This window comes from Oryx dammah, unplaced genomic scaffold, assembly GCF_014754425.2.
Source record: "Oryx dammah isolate SB20612 unplaced genomic scaffold, SCBI_Odam_1.1 HiC_scaffold_25, whole genome shotgun sequence".
Taxonomy (NCBI): Eukaryota; Metazoa; Chordata; class Mammalia; order Artiodactyla; family Bovidae; genus Oryx; species Oryx dammah.
The window spans coordinates 61,945,460-61,972,292 of record NW_024070209.1 but is presented as its reverse complement, the minus strand read 5'-3'; the positions used below and the strand labels follow the sequence as shown (position 1 = coordinate 61,972,292).

At 45.0% G+C, this 26,833-nt stretch overlaps 1 long non-coding RNA gene across 1 annotated transcript in view; it reads left to right on the top strand.

Moving 5' to 3' along the window:
- The window catches only part of LOC120851341, a 119,264-nt gene that overhangs the window by 61,304 nt on the left and 31,127 nt on the right, over positions 1-26,833 (top strand). Inside the window, exon 2 of the long non-coding RNA XR_005718288.1 lies at positions 3,207-3,348. This is a non-coding gene — a long non-coding RNA (uncharacterized LOC120851341). The remainder of the gene's footprint in view (positions 1-3,206; positions 3,349-26,833) is intronic.

Genomic DNA, 26,833 nt, shown 5'->3' with positions numbered 1-26,833 from the left:
GGGAAATGTAATCTCTGGCTGGGCAGCCACTTCCAGAAATAATTCAGCCAGGAAGATGAGGCACGATTTGTTGGTGGACAATTAGCTGTCCTTGCCATCCCCTCACTTTTGTACTTCCTAGAACCACCATTTACTGTGGTCCAGGAAAAATGTCTTTTTTTTTTTCCCAGCTTCAGTTCCTAACTGGATGAAGGTTTTGAAGTCTCAATGTACTTTCAGCAAAAGCTGTAGCAACATTTGTGTAGTCTTTTGCATTTTTCATATGGTGTCATTGATCTGATTCTGTCTATTGTTTTCTCACCAGCTGATGTTTGTAGAGCTCATTCTGCTACAATAAATCCAATAAGTAGTAATTATTAATCTTCACAGCAACACCAGGTTTGATCATCTTCCCCTTGTGTATAAGTGAACATATTGAGATTTGTTCAAAGTTGTGTGTGCTTAGTCGTTCAGTCGTGTCCAACATTTTGCAACCCCATGCACAAGCCAGGTAGTAAATTGTGACTCCATCTGTCTATCTGTACCTCTTGCTTAAGGAGCCATCCTCATGGATTTGAGAAATAACCCTGATGTCCTTCAAAGGACACTTTGAGCTCCCAAACCAAACTCTGCCCCCAGAACACCCTCCTTGCTCTAGAAATGACAGACTCTCCCCTAGTATCCAAACTAACCCCCAACCTGGAGAATGTGGTAAGAAAGGGAAGTGAGATCCTCTCACTCTGGAACCTGTCCTATGCTCCTGCTCCCCAGGAGCTTCCCAGGACCCTTGGAGCAAAAAAACAAAATGTCTTCTGATGCTGCTGCTGTCATGGCAGCAACAACATTCATGAAGCCACTTCTGTGTTCCAGGCCCTGGGGATGTACGCAGGAATAAGAAATGGTCCCTCCCCTCCAAAGACTGCATTGTCCGACCAATGAGACCGACATGGGAATGAAAGCTCTCATATCATATGACAAGCAATATAGACAAAGGGCTATGGAAATTTGGAAGAGGGAGTCATTAATTTTGCTTTGTTATGGCAAGCTACAGCAAGAAGGTGACATCAGAGTTGGGTGTAGACAATGGAGAGAGGATTGGGGAGAGCTATTTTAGATAGAAGGGATTCAGTGGTGTTAAAGAACGTGGTGTATTTGAGGATGAAGAGGAGGCACTGTGAGGGGAAAGCATGAGTTGAGACAGGGTGGGGGAAGACTTGAGGAGATTGGGTGGAGCCAGGGGTAAAGGGCCATCATTCTACAGATGAGGCAAGGAGATTATTCACTGGGGACAAATGCAACCAGAGCCATCTAATAGAACAATGGGAAATGGAACTGATCGCCTGTTTCCTTCCAGTCCCATTCATTCCCACAGGGCAGGCCCACCCCAGCCATCCTGTCATCATCCCATATGCCACGTAACTGGGTCATTCTGGGCAAAGGCCAGAAAAGAGACTGCCCAAGGACATCAGTGCTCCCAAAATGACCCCTCCCCCTTGGCCTGTAGGTGAAAAGGGACTCATGATAGGTTTTTTCCCTCCCTAGTTGGCTTATAGGAGAGGATTAAGCTGAATACCAAGTTGGTTATCTCAAAGCCAGGGTATCTATCCATTACCTGCAAAGACAGAATTGAAGCCTGGGGGTGCCAGGAACACTGTGGCTTCTCTCCTGTCCCATGGCTGAGTGTGAAGGAGGTGGAGAGAGACGGGAAAGAAGGTGGTGGAGAGAACAGAGAACAGTGTCAGAATCCAGTTCACCATCACGCAGGTACTCACCAGCCCCTCACTCATACTTCCCCACCCCCTTACATCAGGATGGGATCCCCAGACTTCTAAGTAATTTACAATTAGAAGTGGAAAGCCAAGGGATTCTGGGCTAACAGTGAACCTGTGGTGAGAAATCAAACCCTGAAGGTGGCAGCTGCCCCACCCAAGAAGCCAAAGCCCTTCTCTCATGGAGGCTGTGGGCCAGCGATGCTTTACTGAGAAACCTGTGCCAACCTTGAGGGTACAGTGATGAAGGGGACATTCTTCCTGCCTTAAAGGACTTCACAGTCTGGTGGCAAAGGCAGGCAGGTACACAGCTCCCAGCATCTTAGGTGCCATGCATTGGGTAAACTGTGATGAATTCTATCTAATCTCTTCAAATGAAACATCTAATCAAGATACTGGGTAATCTGGCCTCTTCTTCTGCAAACTTGCCCTCAGTGGGATCCATTTCCAATATTATGAAAGACATACTATATCATCATTCGCTAATCATAAATGATACCATGAAATTGATATAAAAATCTATTGAGAAAAACAATTCAGATTCTCTCATCAGCATATGTCATTCTGTGGCAAAGGCTCTAATTAGTTATTTTATTTTCCTCTGCAATTTTGTTCTAGACTTCTACTGACTTTGTACAGCAAAGTTCTGGATTCCTTAATTCCTCTGAGCTCTGCCAGGTCTGGGGCTGTTTTGGTGTTCAGCGATGGGGCAGCTGAAACATTCAAAATTCAAGGCAGGGCCCACAATTGGGTTTTGTAAGAAACCATGAGTCTAAGCTGCTGGTAAACATTCCTTACCAGAACAGATTTTTTAAAGATCCAGGATCTATTTTGAAGGTGTGGAATTGAGGAAGTTAAGAAATGACTCTTGAGAGTCCTTTGCACAGCAAGGAGATCAAACTAGTCAATACTAAAGGAAATCAACCCTGAATATTCACTGGAGGGACTGATGCTGAAGCTGAAGCTCCGATATGTCGGCCACCTGACAGGAAGAGCCGGCTCATTGTAAAAGACCCGATGCTGGGAAAGATTGAGGGCAGAAGGAGAAGGGGTTGACAGAGGATGAGATGGTTGGATGGATGGCATCATTGACTCAATGGACATGAGTTTGAGCAAACTCCAGAGACAGTGAAAGACAGGGAAGCCTGAAGTGCTGCGTGCAGTCCATGGGTTTGCAAAGAGTTGGACACGACTTAGTGATTAAGCAACAAGAAATGACAATGATAAGGATGAAAGGATCTTTGGATGAAAGTTATAGGAATATGAGTCTGAGCTCAAAACAACGAAATATCTATCATAGTTGGTACCACCCAAGACTGGTGGAGGTAATGGGTGTTTGTTGACAGAGGCCAAGCAGAGGCATGAGGACAGTCAGAGGGTCTTATACTGGGAGGGAGGTTGAAGGAGATAAACTCTACAGCCCTTTGTGCTGAACTTGAGTCTTCACTCTGCTTTCAGCTGATGGAAGAAACCTGGCCTGGCAACATCACATTTCTTGGGCTCCATTTTATCATTGCTGAGTTGGATAGAGAGAGCAATGGTCAGAGCCCTCACTGACCACTGTGAGTGAACCCCAGACCATTAGCCCTGGGTCTCAAAGGTAAGTGAGCATAGTCTTGGGATCTCTGGATCCTCAGGTCCACCTGATGACTCGGAGATTCCTTTAATCTTCCACACTGGAGACCAGCCAGGCTGGTTTGTCTTGTTCTAATTATTATTTAGATGACTGTTTGGCTCACTCCTAGGCAAGGTTTAAATCAAGTCAGACCTGTTAATTGAATCAAAGTTATATAATCATATTTGGGCATTTAAGTGCAAACCAATTATTTTCGAGCCCGAGCATCTTATACACAAGGAGGGAGTTCTGTTAAGTGTCAGGAATGTATGCTAATACATGAAGCCTAACCCCTAAAGTGGAGGGTGGAGCACTCCAGGGCACTCCTGTTTCGATGAGGCTGTTGTAATAGTTATTGCTCTGGGCACATTCTGGGAGGATGCTGGAAACGTCTCAAACAAATTTGACATTGACATTACCCCAGCTTGTCAAACCCATTACATTGGGAACATGTCTTTCTGTAGCATTTGGCTTGGCTTATAAATGCATTATCAAAATCTGTAAGAGGTGTTGCCAGCAGCCTTCCCTTGGCTTTTCTTGTCATCAGCATTCCTTTCTCTCTTGACAAATATATGCCATAGCGCTCTGTTAGGCATTTCATTTTTTCACTTGGGCCTCTTTGTAGTTTCCAGTCTCAGTCCACAAGCCTCCAAACCTTGCAGTCCTCAAATACTAGCCTCCTCTGCAAAGAGAGAGGAAAACAGGGAGGAGTAAGTAAGGAAGTAATTGATGAGTTGATGGGACAGACTAGTGACATAAACCAACCCATCAGGAAGAAGATGCCAGACTCGAGATTGAAGTGTTTGCCCCTAAATGTTCTAAGGTGGGAATATAAACTGATGCAGCCACTATGGAGAACAGTATGGAGATTCCTTTAAAAAAAACCTAGGAATAAAACTACCATATGACCCAGCAATCCCATTACTGAGCATACACCCTGCAAAAACCATAATTCAAAAAGACACATGTACCCCAATTTTCAGGCTTCCCCAGTGGCTCAGTGGTAAAGAACCTGCCTGCCAGTGCAGGAGACGTGGGTTCAATCTCTGGGTTGGGAAGATCCACTGGAGGAGGGCATGGCAACTCACTCCAGCATTCTTGTTGGGAAAATCCAATGGACAGAAGAGCCTGACATGCGACAGTGCATAGGGTCACCAAGAGTCAGACATGACTGACGTGACTGAGCACCAGCACACTCCATTGTTCACTGTAGCACTGTTTACAAGAGCCAGGACATGGAAGCAACCTAGATATCCATTGACAGATGTGGTACATATATACAATGGGATGTTACTTGCCATAAAAAGGAACAAATTTGAGGCAGTTGAAGTGGCTGAACCTAGATCTTGTTATACAGAGTGAAGTGAGTCAGAAAGAGAAAAACAAATATTGTATATTAATGCATATATCTAGATATATGGTACTGAAGAACATGTTTGCAAGGCAGGAAATAGAGAAAGGGCACAGAGAACAGTCTCCTGGACACAGTGCGGGAAGGAGAGGGTGGGATGAATTGGGAGAATAGCATTGAAACATATACATTGCAATATGTAAAATGGATAGCTAGTGGGAAGTTGCTGTATAACCCAGGGACCTCAACCCGGTGCTCTGTGACAACCTAGAGGGCTGGGATGGGGTGGGAGTTGGGAGGGAGGTTCAAGACAGGGGACATATGTATACTGACATCTGATTCACATTGTTGTAAGGCAGAAACTAACACAACATTGTAAAGCAATTATCCTCCAATTAAAAATAAATAATTTTTAAAGAAAAACACTCATCCAGGCCTTACAACCTCAAGGGAGCCTCTAGCCTGGGGGTTCCCTGTACATTCTTCACTCCGCACTTGGAGAGCGAGGTACCAGGTGCCCATTTTCTGCCTGGTGTGAAGAACTGAGCTGGCAGGCTGTGCCAAGATAAGTCAGCCTGAGAAACAAGCAGATGTCATTGCTGGAGATGATGAGCTTGCAGAGGAAAAGGCATTTTCTGTCCTCACGTTTTGTCTGTGTCTCTAACACAAAAGCATCAGGTGCCTCTGAAGAGAAGCATTCTGGGGAGAGTTTCATCTTCACCACCGTCCTAATTAGGGAGCCCTTCAGCCTGGGAATTGCAAAAGCCAAGGAGGTACTGCTCACTAGAGGTGGGGACCTTGCTGCAGGTTTCATTGTAAATACACAGTTGAAGTGTGTCACACATGGGCAGGCATGCTGGTGTGTCAAAATCAGCCACTAGCCAGAGGACACGGACTTCAGCAAGACCAAATGGAACAGCAGCTGATTTTTTTCAAATAGGCTTCATTAGACCCACAGAGGACTAACCCTCACCCTGACTTTGGATTCCACTTTTCTTGCCAGGAATTATATTAAATGATTCTATCTAGAACTGAAGGCCTTGATAGACTTTGGTGTGGCTTTGGAGTCTTTTGAGAGTCAGCTGTTAGGACTCAGCCATTCAGACCACCCACAGGTCCCCAGGGCACCTGTGACACAGGCAAGCCCATGACCTCTGGCAAGACTATTAACTTTAGGCAGGAAGGTAGGTGTCAGCTTGTCAGAGAAGATCTGAGCAAACATTCCAAGCAAACCCTGCCACATAAGGAGCTCAGTCCCCAAGAAAGAGTCAAGATAAGGGCGACCATCTTGCCTTTAAGAGGGCAGAGCAGGGTAAAGGCCACACTCACCATGTGCTGAGCTCAGGGAAGAGACTCAACTGGGCCCTGCTCAGTCCCTTGAGGGACTTTCAATGAGAAACAGGTAAGAACACCATCCCTGCCCTGAGCTCTGGGATGGTGGCTGTGAGCCCTCCAGATTCTACAGAGTGGAAAGGTGGCCTACATGTTGCTTGTTCAGTTGCTATCTCGTGTCTGACTCTTTGCGACCCCATGGACTGCAGCACAGGCTTCCACGTCCTTCACCTGGAGTTTGCTCAAACTCATGTCCATCCAACCATCTCATCCTCTATGTTGCTTTGAAGGATAATGGATTCAGGCCCAGGTTTAATTGCATCACTCACCCAGAGGGCTCTGACCAGGAGTTATTTTCAGATGACATAGATCCCCACGAGGCATTTGCCTCCTGCCTGTGACGCTTTCAAGATGACTCTTGCCACATGACTGTAGTGACAAATAGAGCTTTCCTCCAGTGATGTCACTGAGAATTCCAGACTTCTCCGAAAGGAAGAGGGGTGTGTATCTCACTTCTTAAACTCCTAAATTTGTGGGCATAAAAAGAAAGCTTAGAATGATGAGTACAGGGAACTTGAAAAGAAAAGCGCTTTTCAAGTTATGAAATCTGGTTGTTGTTATTACTAGTTCAGAATATATTGTGCAGATTGAGTTTCTAAAACAGGAGGTGACCAGATTCAAATTTCAAAGTATTTAAGCGGTGGTTTGGGAGCAGGTGTTTTAAGGACGCTTAGAGGAAAGAATTGGGGTCATAGGTTGGTGGTCACTTTAATGAAACCTATTTGAAGTGCACTCAGCAGTGCTCAGCAGTGCTCTGAGGTCCTGGGTTTCATATAAGATAATCATAATTTCTCCTTTTAAGGAAAATTGAGTCTAATTTCTTAATCGTGTCCATCCTTCAAGACCCAGCTCAAATGCCACCTCCCTCCATAAGCCTTCCATGATTGAGCCTGGCTGGAATTTCCTTTTCTTGCCACTCTCATGGTACTTTATCCTCACCTCTCTGATAACTACTTTCCATTTTCTATAGAGCAAGTTACATACTTGTTTATATTCACACATTTCAAAAGACTGAAATCTTACAGAGTGTGTTCTTTGACCACAATGGAATGAAATTAAACTGAATAAAATACCTAGATAATTATAAATATTTGACTATTAAATAATATTTAATACTTCTAAATAAATATGGATTAAAGAAGCTATTTTAAGGGAAATTAGAGAATATTTAAGCAGAGTGATAAAAAGTCAATATTACATTTCCATTTATAAAATTTATAGGGTACAGCACTTAGAAAGAAATCAATAGCACCAACCTGATCATATTAGAAAAGAAGAAAGGTTTAAAATTAATTATCCAAATTTCCACTTTAAAAAGAAAAATAAGGGAAAAAGTATAAAATGGAAATCAGTATATCAGAAAACAAACTGTAGGGATTTTTAACAAACTTGAAAACTGGTTGTTTGAAGTTTCATAAAATTTATAAACCCATAGTAAGACTGATCAGTTAAAAAAAGAGAGAGAAAATTCAAGTTTCCAATATATGGGATGGAAGAAGGGCCAATCCTACAGCCATTATAATGGTAATAGGGGAATACTATGAACAACTTTATGCCAGTAAGGCTGCTAACTAAGTGAGATGAACTTTCTTTGAAAAATACAACTGACCAAAATTGACGCAGAAGAAACAGAAGATCTAAATAATCTATATTTTATAAAGAAATTTAATTCATTATCAGAAGCTTGCCACAAAGAAAAGTGAAGTCGCTCAGTTGTGTCTGACTCTTTGCAACCCCATGGACTGTAGCCTACGAGGCTCCTCCATCCATGGAATTTTCCAGGCAAGAGTACTGGAGTGGGGCGTCATTTCCTTCTGCAGGGTATCTTCCCCACCCAGGGAAAGAACCTGGGTCTCCCGCATTGCACACAGATGCTTTTACCATCTGAGCCACAGGGAAGCTCCCTATGCCTAGATGATTTCACTTGTGAATTAGATTCACTTAAGGAGAAAAATAGTATAAATCATGCACAAACTGTTTCAAAAAGAGAGAAGAAGGGAAAGTTTTAAAATTCATTTTAGGAGATATGCATAACCCTGATATCAAGACCTGACAAGATATCTAAGGAAATGAAGTGACAGGCCAATATACCTGTGAATATAGACACAGAAATCCTCAACAAAATATAAGCAAATGAAGTTCAGCAATACATAATAATAATAATGTGCTGTGACCAAGTGGAATTTGTCCCCCAAATATATACAAAATGCACAAAACCCCTCTTTTGTAAGTTTTATTTGAACTTTTAAATGTTATGGACATATTTCGTTATATAGGTTTCTAGCATCTGTTAAGAATAAATCATAGGAGTACATAAAGCCTCTTTTACTATTTTTGTAATTTCTAATCTATAGTTATTTAAGAGGGCTTCTCTGATAGCTCAGAGTAAAACACCAAACTAATGAAAAATTAGTTCAAGAACAATCAAGTTCAAGAACACCATAACAAATCTTTATTGTGAACCTGTACTTGAATGAAAAGATGCTTACTCCTTAGAAGAAAAGTTATGATCAACCTAGATAGCATATTCAAAAGCAGAGACATTACTTTGCCGACTAAGGTCCGTCTAGTCAAGGCTATGGTTTTTCCTGTGGTCACGTAGGGATGTGAGAGTTGGACTGTGAAGAAGGCTGAGCGCCGAAGAACTGATGCTTTTGAATGGTGGTGTTGGAGAAGACTCTTGAGAGTCCCTTGGACTTCAAGGAGATCCAACCAAGGAATGATGTTAAAGCTGAAACTCCAGTACTTTGGCCACCTCATGCGAAGAGTTGACTCATTGGAAAATACTCTGATGCTGGGAGGGATTGGGGGCAGGAGGAGAAGGGGACGACCATGGATGAGATGGCTGGATTGCATCACTGACTCGATGGATGTGAGTCTGAGTGACCTCCAGGAGATGGTGATGGACAGGGAGGCCTGGCGTGCTGTGATTCATGGGGTCGCAAAGAGTCAGACACTACTGAACGACTGAACTGAACTGAACTGTACTTAAATGAACTATCACATTTCTTGTGACATCAACTCGACTCCAAAATTTAGAAACCATTTAAATATGGGTTTGAAACATACATACTGAACAATACTTACACATGTATGAAATAGAATTGTTTTCCCAAAACATGTTCTTTTTCATTATTTCCCACATAAAATCCTGATTTTTAAATGCCTTTTAGTTTCAAGTGTTCTATCTTTATAAAATAAAATCTGAAATTTTAATATTTTATTTATTGTTGAAAAATAATTTTCTAGCCATGACTCAGAGAGGGGGAAAGTGAATGCAGGTCCAGCCTGCTGACTTCCATAGCAGAGGCTCCAGGACACCAATCTCCCACCCCATATTCCCCTCTGAACTGGCCTCCTGAAGAAGTGAGAGTAGTTTGTGGAGGCATCTCTGTGATCTGGTGTTGGTAGAGTTGGGGGAGATGGGAATGGGCCCTGTATTTGTGGTTAAGGAGTTGGATGTCATACTCCAGGCAAAAGAGAGTCACTAAGGCTTTTAATAGGGAGAAACACCATTAATCTCTGTGTAGCAAGGTACCATATTTCATCCAGTCTAAGGTACTTGATTGTGTAAACCACCATTATTATAAGTATCTCTAAGAGGGACTTCCCTGGTTGGGTTAGTGGTTAAGAATCTGCCTTGCAATGCAGGGGATGTGGTTAGGGAACTAAGATCCCACATTCTACAAGCCACAGGCAACCAAGCCTTTTGCTGCTGAACCCTCATGCCACAACTAGAGAGTCCGGGCGCCATAAGGAAAGATTGTGCATGGTGCAACTAAGACCTGATGCAACCAAATAAATAAATGAGTGAAATTTTTTTTAAGTACCTCTAAGAAAGAGAAAAATGGAGCTCAGAGAGATTAAGTCACTTGCTCAAGGTCACACAGGTAGAAGCTGGACTTTGAATTCAGATAGTCTGTCTCCTGAGACAGCACTCTTTATTGCCACACTCAAAAAAAGGAGAAGGGGGTTGCCAATGCAGTAGGGATGTCAAATAAGATTAGGTCACCCAAGCTTGGCACAGGAACAGTTTGTAAAGGGAGCGGGTGGTGGGCAGAAACCAGATAGCAGCAGGCTGCAGAGAGACTGGGTGTGAAGAAGTAGAAACACCACTGTGGACCTCTTTCATGAGGTGTGGCAATGAAAAGGAGTTGGTGGTTGGCTTTTTAACTTTTTTTTAAGTTGGGAGGGAGTTGGGCAGTCTTACTGGTTAAGGAGAGGGAGCCAGGGTAGAGAGAAAATAATCGGGTCTGGGAAGTCTGCAGAGGTAACAGGAATGGGATCCGGAGTGAAGGCAAAGCCTGGAGGAGATGGGACACATCCTCTTAGGCTGAGCATAGGAACCCTGGGTTCCTATGTCTGGAGATGCTGGTACATTTATGGGAGCAGGAACCTGAGGGGCTCAGATGCTCTCTTCTTGGTGGAACAGGTGGTGAGGCCATCAGCAGATAGTGAGGGAAATAGGACATTGAGGAGGAGGTGCTTTGGTATGGTGGCTACGGAAAAGGAGAAGGAAAGGGCCATGGAGAGGAGCTAGACCCCACCTTCCCCCAGGAATGGTCTCCAAGACTTTAGCTGTATTTCACACATACGACTAACTCCACAAAACGGCCTCTGCCCCCAAATGCCTGACTACTCCTGGCCCATCTCATCCTGAGAGGAATAGTTCACATCTCCCTTGTAGGAATGGGTTGGGGACATGCTTGGCTGGTGCTGTGGCATCAGTGGAAAGCAGGTTTGGGTCCTTTCTTTATGTGGGGTGATGAGAAAAGAGTGTAGGTTCTAGATTCCTGGACTGAATCCTGGTCCCACTATGCCCCAGCTGTGTGACTTTTAGTAAGTTACATAATCTCTCTTATTCTACTCCTCATCTGTACAGCAGGGATAAAAATAGTGCCTATCTCGTAGGATTTTTGTGAAGACTGAGTTTATATATATGAAACATTTTAGAACTCTACCAGACACATAATAAGTGCTCAAAAATGTTAACTATTACTATGTGATCCTATTCTGATTTCTTACCCTAGTTGGCCTTGAAAGATGCCAAGAAAAGTCTGGCTGAGGCTCTAATGGGCCAATAACTCATTGGAAGGCACTAGAAGTCACTTATTTCTTTAACCAGCCAATGTGGCTTTTTCTCTAACAAGTGTCCCATCAATTATTTTCCAGAGATAAGGAAGGAGAAGCTTAAACTTACTTCTAAGGACTGATTGTATTGCAATGGTAACCCTTAAGATGCCATTCACCAATGTTTCAGAAAATTAGTTCTGAGAAGCATTAAGAGCAGTTGACTAGAGGGGTGGAATGGGGTGGGATATGGGAGGGAGGTTTAAGAGGGAGGGGACATATGGATACCTATGGCTGATTCACTTTGATATATGGCAGAAACCAACACAATATTGTAAAGCAGCTACCCTCCAATTTTAAAAATAAATTTTTTTTTTTTTAAAAAAGAGCAGTTGACATTTTTCTTGGTTCTTTCAACCAGGACTTGCCTGGAAATCTTAACTGTTTGCAAGTTCGTATCTTATATTTGCGAAAACTCTTCCAGATATGTGACAGAAAAAAAATTGCTTTAGCAAATCGTATTCATCTTAATACACATAACTGAAAAGTCAGGAGAGTATTTGGTTGGTACTCAGGCATAGCTAGACCCAGTAGTTCATGTGATGTTATCAGCCCTCGGTTGCTTCACAGCCTTTGGCTCTTTTCTTTTCTTTCTGTTGCCATTCTTCAGGCAGTTTCCTTTTATACAGTAGCCTCCATAGCTCCAGGCTTACAGATTCCCAGTTTCATGTCTTGTAGAAAGAGAGAATATTTTCCTTGTTATTCCAGCAAACATTCTAGAATTAATTCTGAATTTTACTAATGTGGGTTATAAGTTCATCCCTGAACCGGTTGCTAGGACTCGGGCCATGAAATACACTGATCCACCACACGGCATGGAAAGAAACCAACAAATATGCCCATACATGAACACCCTGTCTAGGGTCATTGCCCCCGGAAGCACCGCCCAGCACTCCAGGTGCTGGGAAACTAACAGATTTTCAGGTAAAGCTCTGTATTTATCCATTTCCCAAGAGCTATTCTGACCTGAGCCTCACTTCCAAGTGTGCTGAGAGGGGACACAAGTTTCTTATTCTTCTGACATTATAAATAAAGATATAGGGCTTCCCAGAGTTGTCTCTGCCCCTGAAATGTAAGCATGTGTGAAGCAGACACTGTCAACACCCCTACAATATTTCCCAGGGCCTCTACCACTGTGTGAACGCTGGCCAGATATCCCAATGTACTGGGCTTTCTCTGGCACCAGGAGCCTGCTAGACAGGAGGCTGATGACAAGCCAGAGTTTCAGAGAACTGGAACTTCCCCCAAGCTCCAGAGCAGCCCTCCACCAATGGATGATGCAAATTGGTGTAGAAGGAGCTACTCAGATGGGATAACTCTGATGTGACTTTGCTGTGTGGACTCCAGAGTTTCCAGTGGGCTTAAGCTCCAGTCAGCCTTGTTGCTATTTGGTTTTAAAATGTCCCCTTCATGGGACTTCCCTGGTGGTCCAGTGGGTAAATAAATCAATTTGTTGTTTAGTCACTAAGTCTGTCGACTCTTTGCAATGCCATGGACTATAGCCCACCAGACTCCTCTGTCCATGGGGTTCTCCAGGCAAGAATACTGGAGTGGGTTGCCATTTCCTTCTCCAGGGGATCTTCCCAACCCAGGAATCGAACCTGGGTCTCCTGCATTGCAGGCAGATGATTTACCAACTGAGCTATGAGGGAAGCCCCATGGAGTATTATTAGAGGTATTATTAACCCCATTTTAAAGACAAGAAAATTGAGGCTCTGTGAGTTAAGTGACTTTCCCAACAACAACAATGGGTGTGTAGAAATATGGGGAAGTATAATCAGAAATTTTAGAGTTGAATTAACTTGTAGATAAGATTGATAATAACCAGTACAAAAACTAGAAGGGATGTTTATATCAAAGATTCCTTTTAAAGTTCTGTTAAAAAACTAGTGAAATCACAGAAGCTTAAAACATTCTTTCACTATTATAGTGATTTTTCAATGAAAAAAGAGATTTGAAAAAACACTTTGAATCCTTCTGTGCACCTCCCAAACCAGCCCCTTGTGACTCAGCTCAGCCTCTTTCACCTCACTCTCCTTTTCTCTTTCCCAGCCTTCAGATCAGATTAGATTGCCTATCTAGTTTCTCCTATGATCTTACATCCTCCAAGTATACACACACCCTGTTTTTGTGAGATGAGGCCTCTTTTTTGGAGTGTCAGCTCTTGGCTTAGTAAGCCTTGCTCTGATTTGATAATTTTCTGCTTTACACTCGTAAAAACTACTGGGACATTTATGGTTCTACATAAATAAAAGCCTCAGCACCTTGCTGCAGAGATGGGCTTCTCCCACCTCTAGTGTGTGAGTCTGGCTTGTGTAGCCTGGTGTAGAGGTCTTCAGAAATCTCTAGCCTCACACAGAGACGAGCATGGCCCCTTGGCGCGTCAGTTTCTGAGATGAGGACAGCGGCCCTGCCACTGGCAAACCTCTGTTTTCCAGGTTGACTTTGCCCATTTGTCATCACAGATACGAGCTCAGCTGTTGTCATGAAGATCTGATGGAACAGAGGCTTAAAGCAGGCAGATTTTTTTCTCCCCTAAGCAATCCAGGATGGATAAAAGGGCTCCATCCTGTCAGGGACCTAAGTTTCTTCTATTTTGTTACTTTGTTCAATTTCGGTTTCCTTATCTATGAAGTGAGAGTGGTGATGATGACAATAATAGTGTTTTCTCCTCAGCATTGTTGAAGCTTAAGTGGGCTATTATGTGAAAATTTGAGGCTTTATATTTATATATGACTTAAATTTGTATAAATTATATTTGAATTTATATATTAAATGTGATGCTTAAATGAGTTGCTATGTGGAAAGTGCTAAGAATGTGCTGTGTGCTAAGTCGCTTCAGTCATGTCGGACTCGTTGAGACCCCATGGACCGTGGCCCACCAGACTCCTCTGTCCATGGGATTCTCCAGGCAAGAATACTGAAGTGGGTTGCCATTTCCTTCTCCAAGGGATCTTCTCGAGCCAGGGATTGAACCGTGGTCTGTTTTGTCTCCTGCATTGGCAGGTGGGTTCTTAACCACTAGCGCCACCTGGGAAGTGCTAAGAACAATGTCTGCCATACAATAGGAGCTTTATACACAGATATCTATGCATATATTAACAAAGAGTCGGACACGACTGAGCGACTGAACTGAACTGAACTGATACTAATGTGTATATACTAACTAGTATAATTATTACGGAGGCTTTTCTCTTTGGTGTGTGCATGAAGTGGTAGTGATGGTGATATTGATGGTAGTGAAGACGAGGTGATGATGGTGGAGCGATGGTAGTGCTGATGATAATAATGGTGATGGTGGTGGTGATGATAGTAATAGCGGTGGTAGGAGAGAAGGAATCAGGTCGTATAGGTCCTCATATGTTGTGATGAAGACTTTGGAATTTATTCTGAGTGTAATTGGAAACTGATGAAGCCTTTTGAGCAAGAGAGTGGAATAAACTGATTTATAATTTCAACTGCTCTCTCTGGCTGCTGTGTGCTGAATAGACTGAAGAGGACCAAGAGCAGAAGCAGGGGGCTTAGTCAGGAGGCCCCTGCAGGGGTGTGAGGTGGCTCAGACCCGAATGCTAGTGAAGGAGATGGTGACGGCAGTCAAATTTCACCCAGAATGGGTCAAGCTCACTGGGCCATCACATGGCCTTTGCATGGCTGTTCCCGAAGCCTGGAAAATTCTTCCCCCAGAACATCCTCTGGCTCACCTCCATCCCTTTATTCATGTCTTTGTTCAAATATCGCCCCCTCCCCGGAGCCTCCTCTGACTGTCCTAGCTAAAACACAGTTTCTTTATAGAACTTATCCAAAATCATGTGATTTTTTTTTCCCTTTTTTTGGCTCAGTTACTTATCTCTGTCAACCCCCCTCCCCCTACAGGGGGAGATTCCACAGGACCAGGGACCTACTTATTTCACCTGGCCATTGGCATATATTAGGTGTTCAGTAGATACTTGTTGAATGAATAAATAAGTAAAAGTTCAAAGCACTGGTAAGAAGGTTGGAAAGCATCACCTCCAGAGGCAGCTGCACTCACCGGAAGGAGTCACTGTGTCAGCCACCCTGCTGGGTAGGAGTAGAGAAGAAATGTAGATGGATTCAACTTAGCTCTGAGGTCAGGCTTTCTGACTTATTCATTCACACCTCACCTCATTCAATGGCACCCCACTCCAGTACTCTTGCCTGGAAAATCCCATGGACGGAGGAGCCTGGTGGGCTGCAGTCCATGGGGTTACAAAGAGTTGGACACGACTAAGCGACTTCTTTCACCTTTCACTTTCATGCATTGGAGAAGGAAATGGCAACCCACTCCAGTGTTCTTGCCTGGAGAATCCCAGTGATGGTGGAGTCTGGTGGGCTGCCATCTCTGGGGTCGCACAGGGTCAGACATGACTGAAGTGACTTAGCAGCAGCAGCAGCACCTCATTCCACGAAGGATTAAACATGGCTTATAGGAAATGCACAGTGTGTTAGTGAAATGTAAATGCAAAATGAAATTAGGATGAGGGAAAGGACCGATCAGAATAGGTTGACGGATTTCCCTGGCAGTCCAGTGGCTAAGCACACTCACAATACAGGGGGCCTGGGTTCAATCCCTAGTCAGGGAACTAAATCCCATATGCAGCAACTAAGAGCCAGCACAGTCAAAGAAATAAAGAAAAAATTTTAAAGAAAAAAAATAGAGTGTCTAGATGATAAGGTATTATACACCTGAGATATTTGGGTGGCAGATGTATCTCTGAGTTTGCTGGTGGCCGAAAGCAGAAAGCACAAAGCTTCCTGTGAAACTGGGCAAGCACACAGAAAGAGAAGTTGGCTACAGCTGGTGGGAGTGTCAGTGGTTCACTGTGGGACCCTTTAGAGGAGTGTGTTTGTGGAGCCAGCATTACATTTCCTCTTACTCCAATATTTTGGGGGGTGGAGAGGAAAAGAGGACTGGGAGGCAGGAGTCATTTTGAAAATCTAGCTCTGTGCATGGCCACACCTCCTGTTTTACCCAATTCTCCAAATTGGGCCTCAGCAAGCCCAGTTGATGGACCCTCTTTGAGAACCCAGGCCTTGTCAGCCACCTCACTGTCCTCCTGTGAGAGACACATCATCCATATTCTACTTTCTGGATGAATGATAAGTTGGAGGCACTCTAGATGGTTATGCTTTATTTTATTGTATTGATTTATATGTCTGTATTGATATGTCTGACCTAAACTCCAGCAGAAGCTGATGCTCCCATTAGCCTTGAGTTGGTTAATTGCTTTGGAATGTGGCAAACAGTAGGAGTCTAATTCCTTTTGTGAATTTCATTCATTACACAAGAGTCATTGTTCCAGGAGCAGAGTTACTCACCAGAGTGAGCTGAATGGCATATCTGGACAGGTCTATTTGGCAGTCAGTCATCAGGCAGCTGTGACTGCCCCTGGTTTATTGGTTTCTGACTTAATCTCGATTGTCTCTCCGTGAGCACTGATGCTGGCAAACAAGCCAAGGGACTCTAAGCTCTTAGAAAACTAATCAACTCTTTCCTAGGGAGCTGTAACATGGAGGCTTTGACTTCCACTCTAGCAGCTAATCCTGAGTGGACCCTGCATACATATGAGGTGCCTCAGAACATGGTTCTAAATCACAGGTGATGGAAACAGCCCCAAGTCCATCAGTAGGAAAATAAGCTGTGAATTCTGTTTGTAGACCAGAATACAAAAGAATAAACAGAATCATCTCAGCAATAAAAAAAAAGAACTGCTGAAATACAGGCATTCCTCACTTTATTGTGCTTTGCAGATATTATGTTTTTCACATACTGAAAGTTTGCAGCAACTCTGTGTTGAGCAAGTCTACGAGCACCATTTTAACAAGAGTTACTGCTCATTTTCTCATATTTCAAACATATTATTATTATGCCTTTTTGTTGTTATTATGTGATCAGTTTGGTGTTACTATAACAGTTTTGGGGTGCTGAAAACTACACCTATGTAAGAGAAAATAAACACTGTGTGTTCTGACTGCTCCACCAGCCAGCTGTCTCCCCCATTTTGTTCACTCTCCTCGGCCTCCCTATTCCCTGAGACCCAACAATATTGAAACTAGGTCAGTTAATAACCCTACCATGGCCTCTACGTGTTCAAGTGAAGGGAAGAGTCACGCATCTCTCACTTTAAATCAAAAGGTACGAGTGATTAAACACAGAGAGGAAGGCATGTCAAAAGTTGAGATAGGTCAAAATCTAGGCCTCTTGCACCAAACAGTTAGCCAGGTTGTGAATGCAAAGGAAAAGTTCTCAAAGGGAATTAGAAGTGCCTCTCCAGCAGAACCTGTGGGCTTTCCCTCTCCCTTCTAGCTAATCCTGGCTGTGGTCCATCCCACTACCAGGACCAGACCAGATGCCAGAACTGCTGCAGATGCTCTCAACACAGGGAGACAGTGTTTTCCCACCACCCTTAGACCCAGACAAGTGAGGCCCTGATCCTCCATACCCATGCTCCCCTGCTTTGTAATCTGTTTTTCTAAAGTTGGGATGGTTCCTGGGACCTGTGGAGCCCTGGAAAGGAGGCCTGGTGAGTGACTTGCTTTTGCTGGGTCAGGGCAATACTGTTTTCAGGGATCACAAAAGATTGGGCCACCAGAATGGGGTGAACACACTGGTATGGGGAGATTCTCACTGTTGTAGGACTAAGGACAAGGTTGAGGTTTTTGGGTACCTGTGGCCAGACATGGGCTTGAGCTACGCTCTGACTCTCACCCACATGTGTTCCCACTGTGGAGTCACTCCCAGTGTAAACACCCAAGGGCAGCAGGGGTGTCAGTGGGATGTCCTGTACCCTATGGTACACCTTCCTCCCCTCATCACTGTTACCCCACCTCTACCACAGGCTCCAGGCCATGTGTCAGACCATCCCCTGGGGTGGCCTTGCCTGTCTCCTCCAGGGGTTTAGGAACAATTGCTCTGCAGTGCTAATGAGCCTTTCTCACTGATCTCATACTCGCCCAGTTAGTCTTCGGCCTTGCTGGACCAGGACAAGGACTGACCGCTTTGTACAAATGGGTTGGATCTTCTGGCTCCATCACTGGTCCCTCAATTATCATCTCTACTAGGGGAGTGTTTAGTAGTCAGGGATGCTTTCTTTTTTTTAATTAAAAAATTTCTTTTACTTTTCCATTATGTTTTATTATAGGATATTGAATAAAGAAGGCAATGGCACCCCACTCCAGTACTCTTGCCTGGAAAATCCCATGGACAGAGGAGCCTGGAAGGCTGCAGTCCATGGGGTCGTTGAGGGTTGGACATGACTGAGCGACTTCACTTTCAGTTTTCCCTTCCATGCATTGGAGAAGGAAACGGCAACCCACTCCAGTGTTCTTGCCTGGAGAATCCCAGGGACGGGGGAGCCTGGTGGGCTGCTGTCTATGGGGTCACACAGAGTCGGACCCGACTGAAGTGACTTAGCAGCAGCAGTGCTATATGACGGGACCTTGTTGTGTATCCATTCTATTTAAAACAGTTTGCATCTGCTAGTCCCAGTCCTCCCTTCCCAGGCCCCCTCCCTTTGGCAACCAGAGGTTGTTCTCTGTGTCTGTGAGTCTGTTTCTGTTTGGTAGATCAGTTCGTTTGTGTCATATTTTAGATTCCACATAGAAGTGATATCATATGGTATTTGTTTTCCTCTTTCTGACTTACTTAGTGTCCATCCATGTTGCTGCAACAACATTATTTCATTCTTTTTTTGAGTAGTATTCCATCTCCATACACCTTTATCCATTTATCTGTCAATGGACATTAAGATTGCTTCCATGTCTTGGCTATTGTGAATAGTGCTGCTATGAACATAGGGTGCATGTATCTTTCCAAATTATAATTTTGTCCAGGCATATGCTCTGGAGTGGGGTTGCTGAATCATACGGCAGCTCTATTTATATTTTTTGAGAAATCTCCATACTGTTTTCCAAAATGGCTGCACCAATTCACACTCCCACCAACTGTGTGTGTGTGTGTGTGTGTGTACGTGTGTGTGTATACACAGTGTAGTAGGGTTCCCTTTTCTCCACACCCTCTCCAGCATTTGTTATTTGTAGACTTTTTAATGATGGCCATTCTGACTGGTGTGAGGTGGTACCTCATTGTAATTCTTACTTGAATTTCTCTAATAATTAACAATGTTAAGCATCTTTTCATGTACCTATTGGCCATCTGTATGTTTTCTTTGGAGAAATGTCTGTTTAGGTCTTCTGCCAATTTTTTGATTGGGTTGTTTGGTTTTTTGTTACTGAATAGTATGAGCTGTTTGTATATTTTGAAAATTAAGCTCTTGCCAGTTATATATTTGCAAATACTTTTTCCCAGTCTGTAGGCTGTCTTTTCATTTTGCTTATGGTTTCCTTTGCTGTTAAAAAGTTTTAGTTTGATTAGGTCTCATTTGTTTATTTTTGCTTTTATTTCTATTGCCCTTGTAGACTGATCCAAAAAAAAGGTTGGTACGATTTATGTCAGGGAATGTTTTGCCTATGTTTTATGGAGTTCTTCATAAAACTTCTAGGAGTTTTATGATGTCATGCTTTATATTTACATCTGTAGGCCATTTTGAGTTTACTTTTGTGTATGGTGTGAGGGTGTCTTCTAACTTCATTGATTTACATGTGGCTGTAAACTTTCCCAACACCCCTTGCTGAAGAGGCTGTCTTTAAGGATGCCTTCTCTTGAAAGAGGTTACATTCTAGGAATGCAGTGATTCGACTAATGAGTTTAAGAGAAGACAAGATCAGAAAATATGTTTCTATGCTTTCACTATAAAATTCTTATACATGTTAATAATTCAACATGACTAGAAAGGCTCAGTAGTAAGGAATATGCCTGCTCATGCAGGAGACATGGGTTGGATCCCTAAGTCAGGAAGATCCCCTGGAGAAGGAAATGGCCACCTACTCCAGTATTCTTGCCTGGGAAATCCCATGGACAGAGGAGTCAGGCAGGCTATAGTCCATGGGGTCGCAAAAGAGTCAGACACAACTGAGTGACTAAACAACAACAAAAAGACAAATAACTGTTTACATTTATCTGCATACTCTGAATAAGACTCCCATTTGTGGTCATCATCAAGGAAGCACAGAACCGGCTTTGAAAGAGTGACTGGCAGATGTTGACATGATGGATGATGCAGCATTGTGAATAAAGATATAACCAGTATCAACAGTTTTAGGGAACTGCAGAGGCAAGAAACCTATACTGTTTAATTGCAAAGCGTTCCAAAGTGCCATGGGACTGTAAGAAACAACAGTGTTGGCACCTTTTTGGGTGCTCGGACTTTACAAAGAATCTTCAGGTGCACAGCTTTACTGATTGAAGAATAAACAGAAACAGAAGTACTTCTTTCCTACCCATTATTCTAAATCTTCATGGATAAATGGGTATATGAAATACAGACCTGTTAATTCAGTGGTACATTTTTCAGCCATATGTTTTCTATAGACAGAGACTGCTAAGGGTGGCCCTGGTGCCTCCTCTTATCTGTGCCAAGCTGGTTTCCTTGGTTCAAGATGCAGCTGCCCTCAGCCAGGTCCCCAGGTCTCTCAGGAAACCATTCTCCTCAATTCTTGCAAGTGCTTCTCAGCACCAGAAAGCCCATGCTGGTGGTGACAGTCCCCAAACCAAGGAGTGTGTGTGTGTGTGCTCTGTTGCTCAGTTGTGTCTGACTTTTTGCAACCCCACGGACTGTATAGCCCACCAGTCTGCTTTGTCCATGGGATTCTCCAGGCAAGAATACTGGAGTGGGTTGCCATACCTTACTCTTCACCAAAGTTGAAAAGAAGTATCCACCTCCAGAGACTAAAAAACCCCTGGCACCTTTAAGGAAAGAGCCATTTTCCAGGCTCTTAGCCCCATCATGAACCCCTGCTGCTTCCATTCCCATCATTCCAGTTTAAAAAAATTTTAAGGTTGAGCCTCAGCCTCACTGTTCTAAGTATGATGAGTGTGTTTTCAACAACCTTTGAAGTCAAAAACATTTGCCTCAAAAAACTAATCACCAACCTTGCAGGTATATAACCTTAGGAACTCTACTTCACTGAAGCTTCACTTTCCTTCTATGTCATACAAGGACACTTCTCTTTATTTTGGTTTGAGAATTAAATGCGTTAACCTTGAACTACCTAGTACAGTGGCTGGCATAGAAAGCTAAATGTGCAATTAACCTCAGTCCTCTAATCTTTCTTCTCTTTTTGTTCAGTCGTTCAGTCGTGTCTGACTCTTTGCAACCCCATGGACTGCAGCACACCAGGCTTCCCTGTCCTTCACCATCTCCTGGAGTTTGCTCAGACTCATGTCCATTGAGTCGGTGATGTCATCCAACCATCTTATCCTCTGTCACCCCTTTCTCCTCCTGCCCTCAATCTTTTCCAGCATCAGGGTATTTTCCAGTGAGTCAGTTCTTCACATTAGGTGGCCAAAGTATTGGAGCTTCAGTTTCAGAATTAGTCTTTCCAAAAAATATTAAGGACTGATTTCTTTTAGGATTGACTGGTTTGATCTTCTTGCAGTCCAAGGGACTCTCAAGAGTCTTCTCTTTAGCAACAGCAACTTAAATTGTTTCTCAGCAGGTGAAGTTTGCCTATTTGGATTGTGAGAAACACACTTTCCCAAAGGTGTTTTACATCCTCTGGGCTCCACGAGTCCATGTTTTACAGCACATGCTGGGTTGCAGGATCAGGGCTGTAGTTACAAAGATGGAGGGAGAACAAACCCAGACTGATCGTTTTTGCTGAAGCCTCCTGAGACAGAAGTGGAAAAGCCACTGCTAATTTAGAAGGCCCAGAGCTATAAAACATTCCCACAACTGCTAATAAAGGTCTAAAGAGGAGAAAACAATTATGTCCTGGGAGACAGATTTTTCTACCAATATAGAGTTTCCCCAGGTTCAATATTCTCTCTGTGAAGGGTCAGGATGGAGGGCAGAAGAATTAGACTATAGCAATAATGACTCACATTCGTTCAGCACTTGGGGGCTTACCAAAGGTCATATATTATCTTCATCCCCAAAGAAGACTTGAGCCCTGGTGTCAAAATGCCACTCTGTCTGCTCTACCCACTGCCCAGCATAAAGTTCTTACATTCATTTCTTAGGAGAAACTGTTCTTTCTTTGCGTGTATACCAAGGTCAAGAAGACACATAGATAAAACATCCTTGAAGCCCTCGGGAGAGAGGAGGTTCAATAGGATATGACTGCAGAGACTCCCCGATGGCTCAGTGGTAAAGAATCCGCCTTTCAATACAGGAGATGCATGAGACTTACGTTCGGTCAGGTCAGGAAGATGCCCTGGAGAAGGAAATGGCAACCCGCTCCAGTGTTCTTGCCTGGGAAATCCCAGGGACAGAGGAGCCTGGTGGGCTACAGTCCGCAGGGTCACAGAGAGTCAGACATGACTGAGCACATGCACAGACCCACGGAGTAAGCGCTTTGACTTCTTTGGAACCACGATGCTCTCTTCCACTAAGATGCTACTGAAAATAAAGTGGTGACAAGGCAGTGAGGTATCAGCCCGCTTCTTCCTGGGCCTGGCTTCTAACTGAACCTGAAATAGAAGTGTGCCTCCGGCGCATCAGATAGACTGAAGCTGGTGCGGGCGGTGTATGTGGCGGGCACTTTCCATTATTTTGTTTGAGCGCCTCTCCATGCTGGGCACTGCCCTCAGATTCAGTGCTCAGTCCCAGCTCACAGCCTAGCAGGGGAAGACCTGACAAGGGGATGTAAATATTAATAGGAGATCAGAGGGGAACTGGAGCCAGGCTGGTCACGAGCTCCACTTGCTATGTGTTAAGGCTGCAGCAGGGGCAGGGGCTCTTTTCAGGTTCATCTTCGTTCACCTCCCCAGGAGAAAGCCTTATAAGAAATAATCTTGCTGGAAATGTGGAAGGAAGAGATGGAAGGCCAGGCCAAGTGGATGGGCAAGCTGGTACTGACAGTTCTGTCCAGAGTGGCTGGAGCTGCTGTTCATTGAGGATGAAGACTCTGAGAAGGCATGTGGGCATACTTTCTCAATGATAGGCATAGACCGTTAGCCCCTGATTCTATTAGACCTTCCTAAGACAGAAGGGGAAGGGATGAAAAGGGAAAAAGATGTTGTCTTTTGAGACTGCAGAGCTGGGAATATTTCTAGGCAGAATGCGAGGGAAGCAAGGTTGGCAGGTCAGAAGCTAGATAATTGGGAGCCTTTGTGTGAATTTAGAAGTGAAGTGAAGTGAAGTTGCTCAGTCGTGTCTGACTCTTTGCGACCCTATGGACTAGTAGTATGGAGTAGCCAAGCTCCTCCGTCCATGGGATTTTCCACGCAAGAATAGTGGAGTGGGTTGCCATTTGGGTGCCCCTTCTAGGTACACAGTGCAGTGAGCAAAAAAGGATGCAGTCCCATACCGGAGCACATGACTTGGCAAATAAAACTCTGGCTGAGTTTCAGCCTCCACTCATGCCTTCAGCAGGGCAAATTTCTGCAGTATGCAACCTACGCAACTGTCCACAATGGTCCTAAGGGTCAGTTGTGTTGTTTTTGAGAGAATCTGAAGTTGCTGCTTTGCCTGAATTGAGGGAAATATACCACTAGGAACTCTACATTTCCGGCTGAAGATTTTCTCAGCCTACTTCAAGGCTTGAGTTTGGCTGTGGGAAGTATCAGTGGAAGTTCTGACAAAGGAGGAGGAATGGTATACTACCTTAGGACCTTCCCAGAGGGGAGGAAGCGCATTCCTGGCTCATGACGGATAAACACCACGAATAGAGGATAAACTCCAATGAAGACCACACCTAGCATCACCCAAGGAAGAACTGCCACAACTTCAGAAATGAGGAAGAAGGTGGGACTCAGCATCCCTCTGGGGCCAAGGAAGAGACTCCTTCTCCCCAGAGGTGAAACAGCTGTCCTCCTCCTTTGTGAGGCTGTGGAGGGAGGCACCTGCATTCCACAAGCAGCAGGTCATGCTCTCTGAGCAGGTGTGGAGGGCGAGAGTCAAGATGACTTAAGCAGGGGAGGGGCCCGTCACTGTCAGCTAGGTCTCAAGGCCCTACGGTGCTTCACTTTCTTTCTTCCAATGCCACCACTTTCTGTGACCTGAGCTGCTGGTTAGCTGGTCAGGCTGCCAGCTAGGGCTTACTTAAGCACGAAAATGCAGGCACCCCAGAGTCTGGCTTTACTGCAGGCCTCAAGGCCAGGTCACCTGTATCGACCCAGCTGGCCTTGACTGAGGTCAATGCGTGGATGAGAGATCACAAGTGGTGTGTGTGTGTGTTTGTGTGTGCATGGGTGTGTATGTGCAGGAGGTAATGTGGAGTCTCCACAGAGGGAGTCCTAATCACTGGGTGTCTTCCCATCAGAATATTTGTATCTGAAACTCAGGAAACATGGCTCCTCAGGTGAGGGAACTCTTGTGGGAATCACCACCCTCTCTCACCTTAGTGCACTGTGGCTTGGAGGAGTAGGAGTTACTGAAGGAAGAAAAGGCTCATATTCAGTGGTTCTCCCAACCACGGGCTGAGGACTCCACAGGTGGCCTAGAGGGGTCTGACCTTCAGTGAGCTGGCTGCAGGGCCGTGGCCCCAGGTCCAGCTCCACTAAAGAGTGGGAGACCCAAGAGGACTTCCTCCTCAGTGTTGATCTTGTTTCTCCCCCAAGAATGCTCTCCCTCACCCTCCTACCTATCCTTTGGGAGGGGTGAATGCCAGCCTGTGTCCTTGCCCTGCTCTCTGAAAGCTCTCGCTCTTCCTTTAGGGGTTCTTTAACCCACAAAGGTTCCCAGAGTCTCAGACTTGGCATGATAGCCAGTCAGCTCAGGTTAACTCGGTCTCCCCAGAGGTGTTGCTGGAACTTCACAGCCATATTGTCTTAAGTCTGGTTCCTGGGAGCGGCCCTGAGATGAGGTTCCTGCACGTGTGATTGTGAAGGTGGTGCTCCCATGAGAAATTGCAGGGAGTGGGGAAGTAGGCAGGGTGGCCGGGCAGTGGATGTGACCTCGGGGGAAGCCCGGCCCCGAAGAGCTCTGGGGTAGAAATCACACCTCAGTGTCGGTACCACCTCGAGAGAAGGTTGCTGAGCTTTCATCTTCCAGTCAGCCTTGGTTACAGGCTACTCTGGGGGGCTTACACATTCCCAGGGCTTTCTACTTCTGAAGGACAAAGTGGTTCCATCAGCCCGCGGGCAGGCCTTTAAGGAAGCCGCAGGTGCAGGCTGTTCAAAGCCAAGCCCACACAGGGGAGGAGGGATCTGGGAGGAGGAGGTGGAGCACTGGAGCATCGCCAGAACACTCAGATTCCCCAGAATCAACCGAAATGAGAGGGGTCTGGGAGCAGACAAGGGCTCCCAGAGCGGAGAGATTAGACACAGCTTTCAAGATTACCACAGGCATCCTTTCAATATTAAGCTTGGAGTGGAACTAATGGATTTCCACGGCAGAGGCAAGGCTCTCTTTTCCAGAGTTTTATTTCTCGTTCCCACTCCGCTCCTTCCCTTTCCTTTCATCACCTGGCTTTTTCATTCTTCTGAATTGCCACATCACCTGCCGTTTGCACCACTTCCAGTGCTGCCTACTGTGAGACCTAGGGCAGTTACTTAACTTCTCTGAGCTTTAGTTTCCTCTAAACTCTCATAACAGCGGTACTGACTTCAGGTGTCCTATGGGGATTAAAAGGGGTCATCCGCATGATGTGCTTAGCAATGTATCTGGTGTGGCCCATACTTCATAAATGCCAGCTACTGTTTTGAAACAATAGTCGTTATTCTTGTGTGCAGATAATGGGTTCCCCACTACACTGCAGTCTCCTTGAGGGCAGGTGCCAGCTACAGTACCTTCTGTACCGAAGTAGGCACACATATATGCGATGGTTTAAACACAGAAAATTCTGGGCAGTGAGAGACGACTATGGGTTCAGGCCCACAGTTAGTTTCATAACAAAGCCTAGGATTTCCACGTTCCTAACATGGGACCTGCTTCCCTGAATTCAGGCCCAGCATCTGCCAAGTAAAATGTCTTCTGGCACCATGCCACCTTTTCACTACCCTAGCCCAGCGGCCTGAGGCTGCTGCTAGCCCTCAGAATACAAGGCTGTGTGGAAAGAGGACCTGAAAGAGTCTGGGGACCCCCTGCCTGCCCTCCCCTGGAGGGTGGTGAGGGAGGCCTCGAGCCTTGGGCTCTCTCCAGGGCAGCTGAGCCCCGCACAGACAGCGAGCGGACCTGGCATTTCCAGCTGAGGGTGCTGTCACCCAGCATCTCCAAGTCGGGTGCTGCCCTCCCTGCCTCGGTCCTCACTTGTCACTGCGTCCACTGCCAAGGAGATGGAGCGAGGGCTGGGCCAGGGGTGCAGCTCTTATGTGGGAACAAGGCTTCCCTTTATGAGCAGCCTCTGCCCGTGGAAGGGGAGCAGGCGCGCATCTTGCTGAAAATAAACCCAACCAGGCCTGGAGAACGGGGCGGTATTGGGTGGGTGTGAGGAGTTCAAGGTGGGCAGGGGTGGGGGTTTTGGAGCCAAGAGGGTCATCTCGGAGGAATTACCAGTCACTCTGAGTACGCCTCACAGAGCCAGGGAATACTAAGGTTGTCATCGGAGAAAGGCAGGGACATGAGACACAGCCGCTGT